At 45.6% G+C, this 12157-nt stretch overlaps 1 non-coding gene across 1 annotated transcript; it reads left to right on the top strand.

The window, feature by feature from the left end:
- Positions 1-6547: 6547 nt before the first annotated feature.
- TRNAG-CCC (transfer RNA glycine (anticodon CCC)) lies at positions 6548-6620 on the top strand. Its single transcript has one exon. It is a non-coding gene; the product is annotated as a tRNA-Gly (tRNA).
- The last annotated feature ends 5537 nt before the right edge of the window (positions 6621-12157 follow it).

The raw sequence follows: 12157 nt of genomic DNA on the forward strand, positions 1-12157 counted from the left end.
TCAGGCAGCAGAATTCATAGATGAGCCCTGGAGATGAGAGAAGGAGGATGGGGAAACCAGAGAAATGAGAGGTGGGGAAAGGGGACAGATGACCAGGGAGTCTCTAAGAGGGAGTCGAGCCAGAGAGGGCATCGTCAGCTTCTCAGATTTGCCAAGATCCCATCCTCTTACTTTAAAGCTTCATGACCCTGCGAAAAGTCATTTTTCTGTTTTGAATTTTGCCCCAAGGGACAAGGGTACAAAAACAAACAGGGGAAACTCCTTTCAAGGTAACTGGGAGCACATTTATCTATTTTTCATTATTAGAGAAATGTTGTCAGTCACGTGCCTGGCCCTGGGCAGGGCATTAGAAATAGAGAATGAATGGAACAGACCATCCTTTTACCACATAGGATAGTGGGGACTTCCCACAAGGTCTTTTAGAGAAAAAGACATGCATTCTTTTGGGTCCACCCAGACTCCCCTGGCTTGAAACTGCCTGGAAGCAGTGGGGCAGGGGTGGGGATCAGGGGACAATTGGGGACCATATTGTTGGGAGTCACAGAAAGCATCGAAAGGGAAAGGAAAGAATATTCTCCTTTTCTATCTTCTAAAATTTTTGGTGCCAGGACGTGGCAAGATGAGGGGAGAGGGGGATGTTGGAAGTTCCCACTGGTAAGTCCGGTTGGAAGCTGGACTCCAGGAAGTGTCATCATTGTGGTTGGAATCACTCTGATGGCCTGAAGCCAGCCTGTAGCTGTGAAGCGTTGCTGCAAATAGAGAAAACATGTCAGATCTGCAGAGGAGAGTGTAACTGACTGGAGGTGGGACAGTCAGTTAAATCTGCTGCATCTTATTGCATTTCTCTTATTTCCCTTTGTTCCTGGTTTTCAATTTCTACCCTTCTCCAGTTACATAAGAGCTGGAATCTTCATCTTCTAGCATCCTACCCTTAATGAAATCCCTTCTATTCCTTTTCTTACTTATATTACACATTCTTCCACTGCCGCCCACCCCACCCCACCAGGCCATTACAGACGGCACGTACAAAATACAGCGATTCTGCAATTTCAATAAAAGCCATGTAATCACTTTCTAAAGCACTGCTGTACTTTGAAAAATCAATATTCCTCCATTGGCAATTTCCCATAATGTGGTTAGTTTAACAAAACAAAATTTGAAAAATAAAAATGTTGTGAGAACAACTGTGTTCTTCCAAGTTCTCTTTAATTTACTACCCTCCAGTGTTTTCTTAGGCTCTTTCATGTCCTACCTCACTGCTGGCGAAGGGAGAAAGTCAAGGAGAGCTGACCTTGGACCATTTCAGAAGAAAAAGTATTAGTCAGGGTCGCTTGGTTGTAAGTGATAGAAACTCACTGGGAGTTTAGCCCAAATGGGAAAGGTGTGGAGGGAGGGGCTGGACTTGTTAGCAGAGGGAGGGGAGAGGGGCCTGGGCAACAAAGTGAGCAGACATCTCCCCACTGAGACCCAAAGCAAGCGTTCCCTTTGCATCCCCACCCTCAGCTGGGCATTTATGAGGGTGGTGGGGATGAAGCTGGAGGGAGACGCTCTCCTGTTTGGAGAAGGTTTCTGGGCTCAGGGATTGAGGGTGGTTAATTGGGGAAAATCATCATCTTTTTACCCCAGGGTTCTTCGGGGTCCTGTTCTGGACTCCCCCATTTGGCAAACAGGAAGAGGTTTCAGCAGAGCTGTCTACAAGAACTGCATCCACCTTCTCACCAGCAGAGCTCCCAGCCGCCGGTCTCTACCCTGGAACTGTGCGTGGTTTGATCACCCACAACCTCCGTATGCCAACACCAGGGCACTCTACTGGACATACCTGACCTTTCTTTTCTTCTTTTTAATTTGGCTGTGTCAGGTCTTAAGTGCAGCATGTGGGATCTAGTTCCCTGACCACGGATCTAGCCCAGGCCCCTTGCATTGGGAGTTCCGAGTCTTAGCCACTGGACCACCAGGGAAGCCCCGCCTGTCTTTCTTCTTGAGACACTATTACCTGGGCATCTCCAGTTCACCCATCCCTGCTTTCTCCTCCTGCACTGGCCTCTCTTCCATTCTCTTCGGCTGGCTCCGCCTTCCCCGTTTGTCCCCCAGATGTTAGATCTGCTCAAGGCTGGGTCCTGGGCCCTCTTTTAGTCTCCGTGTCCTCTCGTGAAGCAATTCCATTGGCGAACATTCCCACTTAGGTGTGCCCTGGGTATGTCAAACTCAAGACGCAGAACAGAGCCCTAGAAGCACCTCCTTCAGTCGAGTCCGATCCCTTCCTGCTACTCGTAAGAGGCACCATTGCCCTCACCCCCCATCCTGTCACTGTTCCCTCTGGTTACTGGGATCCGTCCATGACTCCTTGAATTTCCACTCTCCACTATGGAACTGGATCTCTTGTTGTTTAGCTGCTAAGTCATGTCCGACTCTTTTGTGACCCCGTGGACTGTAGCCTGCCAGGTTCCTCTGTCCTTGGGATTCTCCGGGCAAGAACACTGGAGTGGGTTGCAATTTTCTCCTCCAGGGGATCTTCCCAACCCAGGGATCGAACCCAAGTCTCCTGCACTGACAGGTGGATTCTTTACCTCCTGAATAGGGAAGTCCCTTAGCTTGTAATTACCTCGTCGCCATTCCTTTAAGAAAAAAAAAAGATGGGGGAGAGGTTTTTTAGTAGCTGCAAAATTTTCAGTAAAAATGAGCTCACCCTTAAACCATGGTACCATTGAACCACTTTTTTTTTTTTTTGAGATTGAGCTCTGATAAAAGGTCAAATAAACTTGCTTTATTTTTCATTACTTACCATGAAATAGTCTTCATTCTATGTAGCTTTTGCTTACTTTTCAAGCACTTCGCTTTTAAGAAAGTTGTCTAAAAGTTTTACGTTTGCATGATAAAATACAACCATTGTAAAAGTTTTCTTTAGTATTTGTATTAAGTTTATAATTTCTCTGATGAGCAAATATTTGTTTTCACTCTTTTTTTTAACTTGTTAAATTTCACACTCATAAAAAATATCTGTGAAAGAGAATCCCAGGACTTCACGATAAATCTAAAGAAATGATGACGTGACTACGTTGTTATTCTGAACCATCACAGGACATGTGCATTGTGTCTCAGTCACTACAATAACCCCATGGCTGAGTAACACTGGTCCTATTAATATTTTTCAGTTGAGGACACTAGGAACTTAAGGAAGTTACAGAAATTCCCTAAGATCCCACAACTAGAGAGTGTAAAGTAGGAACCAAGAGCGGAGCCCATGTGGATCTGACACCAAAGTCCATTCCACTCAGCCTCCCAACCCCATGGCAGAAACCACCAGAAACTGTGCTTTGGCAATAACTCAGCTCCCAGTTTTCTAAGAGAAGGAGGTGAAGGGACCAAGTGGTGTTGTGAAGTGCTAGAACTGGGGTGGAATTTCAGAACCAAGCCCAGGGCTGCAGAGGGCGAAAACGTCCCGGCAAGTGAGCTGGGTACCCTGCGGTGGCGCCCTGCCTTCTGCATATGCTCCTAGCCGAATGCACCCTGGAGAAGGGTTTTTATTCTCTTTCTAGTTCTTGCCACCAAGAAGGCTTAACCCATTAGGAGAGAGGGGACCCGCATTTATGAAAACACCTGCAGAGGCTTTTCTCAAGTTTCAATTCCTGTAAATACCAAAAATCCTGTAAGAGTTTAATTGTCAAAGTTTCATGTATTAAGTTGGATGATAAATACTCCTGCTATTGCTGTTAATGCTACCACTAATATTACTCTACTGGTTGAGGTTTTCTGATAGATCTAACTCCACTGTCTTCTATTGCAGCTACCAAGTGGACCTGTCATCTCCCGGGTGTGATGGAGCTTTGGAAAGAGGTATGTGAGTATTGATGACAGTTTACAATAAGGAAGTTTTACTGCTTTTTATGGCTTCCCAAGTGGCTCAGTGGTAAAGAATCTGCCTGCAAATGCAGAAGATGTAAGTTCAATCCCTGAGTTGGGAAGATCCCCTGGAGGAGGAAATGCAACCCACATAAGTATTCTTGCCTGGAGAGTCCCAAGGACAGAGGAGCCTGGCGGGCTACAGTCCATGGGATCTCAAACAGTTGGGCACAACTGAGTGCACACGCACACACACACACACACACACACACACACACTTGCTTTTTATGTTCAGAATTACAAAGTTCACATTTTTAATTGGTACTCTAATATTTGAACAAGTTATCTTTAAATTATCACTGTTATTTAAAGTTGGATAGTTTAACTATAAACTGATAGGTACTTAATATTAACTTACATCAGGACTTTCTGTACACTGTTTGCCTCAACTGATTTTTAAATAAAATTCATAGATTTCTTTTCAAAGGACAGAGCACACATACATGTGCATGACCCAATCGCTGCTGGATAGCCCAAGAGATATTTTTTAACCAGCACACATCTCTTCAGATTATTGTATTTGCTTTTGCTTTGGATCTCAAATATAAGCTATTTGCTGCTAAATTGAATGGGTAAAATGTACGAATAATAATTGACAAAGCATTCATGGCTATAGTCAAAGTAAAAATCCTTTGGAAATGAAATAAAACAATTGAATGCACCAAAACTATTGTGAAACACAGTTAAATCTCTCAAAGTTATTGGAGGGGCTGTCACATCTGGTGTGTTGCTCTATGTCTAAAATAAATTTCATCAGCTTTTCTTTACCCAAGGGTTGATTTCAACTCAAAACACTTTGGATCCATACAAGTTGCAATAAAATGCAAGTGGTCATCAAGCCTCGTACAGTCCCAGGGGGCTGCATCTAAAGTCTAAAGCGGAGTCCATCCCACCAGGCCTTATGGGCAACATTCAAATGACATTTTAAGGAATTTAGTTCTAAGAAATCAGAAATCTTTTCTGGTTTGGGTGTATTTTCTATCTACTGAAATAAGTACATTGTCCTATTGGAGTTTTTTTTTTTTTCCCCATAGAAACCATCACAATAAGGAATATGGCTCTGCTGAATTCTTAAGAAACTTCGAACTCTAGTTATTTTTGCATTTTTCTTTTTTTGGCCCACAGAGCAGCGTGCGAAACTTCCCCGACCAAGGATGGAACTTGTGCCCCTGTGTTGGAAGCAAAGTTTTAACCAGTGGATCACCAGGGAAGTCCTGCATTCTTCAAAGGCATAACAGTTTATTCACTCATGACTGTTCTTAGTCTCTGCACAAATTTAAAGACACTGGACTATTGAAACTACCAACTGGACCAGAAGTACTATTTTTTTAAATAAAGACTTTACTAGCAAACACTGGAGACAATTTAAAAGTATATCAATAAGGAATATGATAAAAGGCAGAAAGATCTCAGAGCCATACAATTAACTAAAAAAAAAAAAGCTGCAAAGTAATATGTAAAATACCATAATATTTATAAAAAGACTCCTTTAGCTCATACACACATGTACATACACCCATCAAATTGTAATACAGGCTACATGGGGCAAGGAGATGAGGATGGGATAGAAAAGGGAGGTGTGTGTATTACTTTCTTGTTTATTTTGGGCATGCTACGTGGCTCGTGAGATCTCAGTGCCCCGGCCAAGGATTGAACCCATGACTCTTGCAGTCGAAGCTCAGAGTCTTAACCAGGACCTCCAGGGAAGCCCCTGTGTGTGCTATTTTGAAAACATTAAGAAGCAAAACCAAACTGAATGCCAACAGGCGAATAAGCAAACCCCGAGGATTGTAAACTACTAACTGTGTTAGGCTTCCCTGGTGAAGAATCAGCCTGCAGTGCAGGAGACCCCGGTTCGGTCCCTGGGTTGGGAAGATCCCCTGGAGGAGGAGATGGCTACCTACCCTAGTCTTCTGGCCTGGAGAATCCCGTGGAGAGAGGAGCCTGGCAGGCTCCTTTGCGACCACGGGGTCGCAAAGAGTGGGACACGGCTGAGGGGCTGAACGCAGCACAACGGTGTGTGTTGGTTTGCTAGGACCGTCACGACAGAACCCCAGAGACGGGGGGCTTAAACAACAGAGATGTATTTTGTTTTCCCACAGTTCTGGAGGGAGGCAGTCCAAGTTGAGGTGTTGGTAGGGTTGGCTCCATGAGGCTCCTCTTCCCTGGCTTGCAAACCACGCCTTCTCCCTTTGTCTCCAAATGGCTTTTTTCTCTGTGTGGGTTTGAATCCCAGGAATCTCTCCCCATGTGCCCTGATCCCCTCTTCTTACCTTCCATTTTGGATTCAGGTCCCACCCTAAAGGCTTCATTCTCGCTTTAATCAACTGTTTGTTGATCAACTCTCTCTGTGTACATTCACACTCTGGGATATTGGGGATTAGGGCTTCAGTGTAGGAATCTGGGTCAGACACAAGTCAGCCACAATTCAGTATTTTTATTTTATTCTTTTACTTTATCTTATGTTATGGGAATTACTAAACACAGCACAATTTTAATAAACATTTGGAGAACACATTTTGTGAACCTTGAACACTGATAACAGACTTAATTGGATGAATTTTCTAAACCATTTAAACTAAAATTATGGTCTGACCATTTTTTCAAAACTTGAAGTATTTTTACTTTAAATTCTAGACCAGGGACTTCCCTGGTGGTCCAGTGGCTAAGACACTGTGCTCCCAATGCAGGGGGCCCAGGTTCAATCCCTGCTCAGGGAACTAGATCCCACATGCTGCAGCTAAGATCTCACATGCTGTAACGAAGACCCAGTGCAGTCAAATAAATATATAAATTTTAAAAAATAAATAAATTCTAGACCAGATGGCTTATGTGCCACAGTATGTTCATCTTAACAACCATATGGTTTTACACTGTAGAAAAGCTAAGGGTACACCAAAGATGACTTTCAAAGTGGATTCAAGGGTTTCCCTGGTGGCTCAGTGATAAAAAAAAAAAAAAACAAACACCAGCCTGCCGATGCAGGAGACATGGGTTTGGTCCCCGATCTGGGAAGATGCCACATGCCGAGGAGCAACTTGTGCGATAGCTCCTGAAGCCCGTGTATGCTGAGAGCCTGTGTCCCACAACCAGAAAAGCCAGCGCAATAAGAGGCCCATACACTGCAACCAGAGAGGAGCTCCCACTCACCACGACTAGAGAAAGCCTGCGTGCGGCAGCGAAGACCCAGCACAGCCAGAAACAAGTACAGTTATTAAAAAACAGTAAAGTGTATTCTGTTGAAATCTCCTTCATCAGACTGGGACGCACTTTAAAGGCTGTTCCCAGTACTCAAAGGTCATTTCTCTCAGGCACCCTCCTTCACGCTCCCCTGGAAGGTGACTGATCCTTCCACAGTCCTGCTGATGGGCTGCAGCCCACTTGCAGAAGGCCCTGCTAGATGCGTTCCAGTCTGGATCGTGGCAAAGACTGTGTATCCACATGTCTTTCCATCTCCCAGCATCTAGCAAAGGTGTACCCCCAACAGGTGTCCCCACAAATTCATGCATGGAAGCTGTAACTGCTGGTACCTCAGCATGCAGCCTTACTTGAAACAGGTCGTCACAGATATCACTGGTTCAGATGAGGTCCCACTGGAACGGGGGGCTTGGCGGAGCGAGTCCTTGATCCACTATGAAAGGTGTCCTACACAGATATGCAGACACCTTGTGAAGATGGACAGACGCTGAGACTCCGTTACAAGTCATGGAATATCAGAGATAGCCCGTAACCTTGGGGAAGCTTGGACGGAAGCGTGGAACAGTTATCCCCTCCAGCCAAGTCCGCTGACAACTTGGTCTCGGACTTCTGGCCTCCATGAGACCGTCTCAGTGTTTAGGGCACCCAACTTGTGGTACTCGGTTAGGGCACTTCTAGGAAGCTGATACTGTGAGGATCAATGAACAGAGTGAAAAGGAGCCCTAACAGAGGTGTCGCCAGGGCCTTCCCCGGTGGCCCAGTCGTTAAGACTCTGTGCTCCTTGCAGGGCAGGAATAGAGATGCAGATGTAGAGAATGGACTTGCGGACACAGAGGGAGGAGGAGGGGGGGACAAATAGAAAGAGTAGCGTTGACATTGGGCTTCCCAGGGGGCTCAGTGGTTAAGAATCTGCCTACAATGCAGGAGACACAAGGGATTTGGGTTTAATCCCTGGGCCGGGAAGATTCCCTGGAGAGGAAAGGGAATGGTTGCCCAGTCCAGTATTCTTACTTGGAGAATCCCATGGACGGAGCCTGGTGGGCTATAGTCCGTGGGGGTCACAGAGTCGGACATGGCTAAGGTGACTGAGCACAGCGTAGCATTGGCATATACACACTACCATGTGTAGAATAGCTAGCCAGCGGGGAGCTGATGCATAGCACAGCAAAGTTCGGGGCTCTGTGATGGCCCAGAGTGGGGGGATGGGGGTGGGAAGGTGGAAGGCTCCAGAGGGAGGAGATATATGTACACGTGCGGCTGATTCACTGTGTGACACAGCAAAAACTAATGCGACATTGTAAAGCAACGATGTTCCAACAATAAGAGAAAATAAACATCCTCGACAGAACAACAAACAGAAACCCTCTGTGCTCCCAATACAGGGTGCCCGGTCAGGAAACTAGCTCCTGCGTGTTCCAGCGAAGGCTCAGCACAGCCAAATTAAACAACAACAAAAAAAGTGTACCCAGTACAGCAGAAACTAACACAAGATTGTAAATCAACTAATAACTTCAATAAAATTAATAAGAGAAAACTTTGTATCCAGACAACAGGCATCACTGGGCCATGTGGTTCTCCTTCCTATAAATCACTTGTTGGGCTTGAGTCTGTTCAGTTTCTTGTCCCCTCTCCACTGTGTCTCCTCCTGACAAGACCGCACAAGGCTCTTAAGCGATGGGAAAGAGACCTGTTTTCCTGTGGTGCACACACCGATCCCATCTGTCTCGGATGTGGCAAATATTTCTTGAGAGCTGCTGAAGTCATCGTTTGCCCGAAGGAATGCACACCCAAAACAAGGGCTCAGAAGAGAAGGAATGAGCTTTCTAACCCAAATTCACCAGCACAAACTTATTTGCAGACTCATATTTTGAACCAGCCCAGCCTCTGTTCCCGGGCCAGGCACAAACTGTCGCAACATTGGTTTCTGGCTCCCACACTTGTTTACGATCTTGGAGACCATTCTCAACTGTTTACAGCGATGGCTGCATTTCTTCCTTGGGAACTCATCTTGGAGTTCCCCACTGCCGTTTTGGGGAACTGAGACAGAGAACCAATTTGCATTCGTGGCTCATGCACTTACCCCCTCCTGTCCCATGCAAGGTCCTGACTGTCCTCCTGTTTACAATTCAGGTGTCCTGGCCCCTGGGGGCCAGGCTCCATAGAGCCCCTATCTTCTTGTTTATTTCTTTGTTCAGTATGGATACCCAGCCTACCTCCCAATGTGTTCAGAAGCAAAAAACAGCTGGGATGGGTCCATTAAAAAAAAAAAAAAAAGAGGAGGAAAGAGAGTTCACATCTTTTGAGCATTTACATGTGTGGGTTTCTGCGTGGATATTAGCTCATGGGAGTTCAACAATCATCCAACCACTGGGACACCGGGTGTTCTATCCCTGTTCACATGGAGAAATGATGTGTAGAGTAGTGAAACTCTGCCCACACTCGTCAGACTGATTTATGGGGGGCCTGGGGCCAAAAGCACGCCTGTCTGATGGTGGGGCTTGTGTTTTTCTGTTACCTACAGAAGTTATGTAGAGCCTGGACAGCTGTGTAGACAGTAAATGGAAAAGGAGGCTAAGGGTATAAACAGCTGCCAGTGGGTGTAAAACAGAGCTGAGTTTCCAAGCACCAAGGAACAGATTGCTGGCTCTCGTCCGATAACTAGGTCAACACAATTCATGAAGACACTTTTTTGAGAAATTTGCTGCAAAGACCTTCTGTCATTATGGGGTCAACCCAGTGATTGATCTGGGTCTTCCCAGACCTTCCCAGACCAAGGTCTTCCAGCATTCAGGAAACTGCGGCTGCACTGGTGTGGGTTTTGTTGTGGGATGTGTCCAGGTATGTGGGTAGCATGGGGAGGTGAGTGGCATCTAGAAGCAGGGCCTGGACACCTGGACTCCAAGGAGCTGCTGGGCCAGAGTCAGAAAGAATGGGCCAGTGCTGGGTCTCCAGGACACGTGAGGCTGGGCCCAGGGGTGTGTGTGTGTGTGTGTGTGTGTGTGTGGAACCAGTGCTCAAAGAGGTCAAGCAGGTGGAAACAGGGTAAGTCTGGAGTCATTCCAACATAAAGGCAATCCACTTCTGTGCTTCCTTTCATTTTTTTTTTCTCCCGGATATTCCTCTTCTTTTAACTGGAGGATAATTGCTTTGCAATGTTGTGTCACTTTCTGCTGTAGAACGACATGCATCAGCTACACGTATACACACGTCCCCTCGCCCTTGGGCCTCCCTCCCTCCCCCATCCCATCCCCTAGGTCATCACACACAGAGCACCAGGCCGAGCTCCTGTTCTATGCAGAAGCTTCCCACCAGCTGTTTCACACACAGCAGTGTATGCATGTCAGAGCCGTTCTCTCAATTAGACCCACCCTCTTTTTCTCTCTGGTCTTGTCCATATGTCCATTCTCTATTCGTGCCCTCTAGATAGGTTCACCTGTACCAATTTTTTCTAGATTCCACATGGATGCTCTAATATACAGTATTTGTTTTTCTCTTTCTGACCTACTTCACTCTATAATATACAGATCACCTTCTTAATTGTGTGTGAATGGACTTGGGGTAAAACAAAAGTGAAAAAACACTTTTCATCTCTTCATCTTTAGGACTCTTTGAATTCTTTATAAAAAAGTACTTTTTAAAAATACAAAAGCAGTTTGGTAATTCATAATTTATTATGGTAGAAAGGCTGGAGGGGCCAAGTGTCTTCTGGGGGTGTGGATGTGGGTGATCTCAGTGCTCCAACCCCCTGCAGGAAAAGTCCAGATTTCAGAATTGGGGTGCTGCTGCAGAGTTTCCCCACATCGTGCTCCTGGCTGGTTTTTCAAGGCTCAACTTTCTCATGTCCTCCCCCTCAAAGTCAGGGACTCGGTGTTCTAGCCATACTGCATGCATGCGCAATAGCTCAGTCGTGTCCAAGTCTCTGTGACACCCTGGACTGTAGCCCACCAGGCTCCTCTGTCCATGGGATTTTCCAGGCAAGAATACTGGAGTGAGTTGCCATGTCCTCCTCCAGAGGAGCTTCCCAACTCAGGTTTTGAACCTGCATCTCCTGCATTGGCAGGTGGACTTTACCACTAAGCCACCTTGGGGGTACTCAAGAGTTTCCTGGCCAGCTCACCCACTCTCGTGTCTGGGCCTTTGCATGTCCATTTGATCGCATCACTCCTGCCACTACTCCAACCTTTCTCTCTGACACTTCACCATGCTCCTTTTCCTGAGTAAGGCTTACTCATATTTCTGGGGGAAATAATTATTTTTTTTATTAGGTTAAAATACACATAAGACATAATTTACCATATTAACTATTTTTAAGTGTACAAGTCGGGGCATTACATACATTCATCATGCTGTGCAAACATCACTGCCATTCATCTCCAGAACACTTTCGTCTTCCCAAACTGAAACTGAGTCTCTATCTCCCCAACCCTGCCTTCCCCAACCCCTGGTCACTTCTATTCTACTTTCTGTCTCTGTAAATTTGCCTATTCAAGGTACTTTGTCTAAGTGGAATCATTATTTGTCATTTTGAGATTTATTTCACTTAGAATAGTACCTGCAAGGCTCTTTTGTGTTGTAGCACGCATCAGAATTGCCATCCTTTTTAAGGTTCTGTTGTCTGACAATACCACATTCTGCTTCTCTATTTACCTGCTTGAGTGATTGCCATCTTTTGGATACTGTGAATGTTGCTATGAACGCTGATCTGCAAATCCTTCTCGTTTTTATGATTGCACTTTGACACTGTCTGCTCCCCAAACCAGTTCTGAACTCCCTACCATTCAGGTAACCTTCCCCCTTTGCCTACCAAATTTCTGATTTTTTTTCTCATTCCTATTGTCCTGGGGTGAAAACAACCAGTAAAGCCTTAGCATGTAGGCTTTGCCTCAGTCTCTACTCCCTAGGGAACCTCAGCTCAGAAATATATACGGTAAGTCCTCTACATATGAACCTTTAACTTTCGAACTTTCAAAGATGCAAACATGTGGCCTCACGCCCAATAGGTAAGTTAGCTCCTGAGTCTGGCGTACACTGTCAGGTGTGGTTGTGTTCTTCTGTACTT

Source organism: Odocoileus virginianus, chromosome 8, assembly GCF_023699985.2.
Source record: "Odocoileus virginianus isolate 20LAN1187 ecotype Illinois chromosome 8, Ovbor_1.2, whole genome shotgun sequence".
NCBI lineage: Eukaryota > Metazoa > Chordata > Mammalia > Artiodactyla > Cervidae > Odocoileus > Odocoileus virginianus.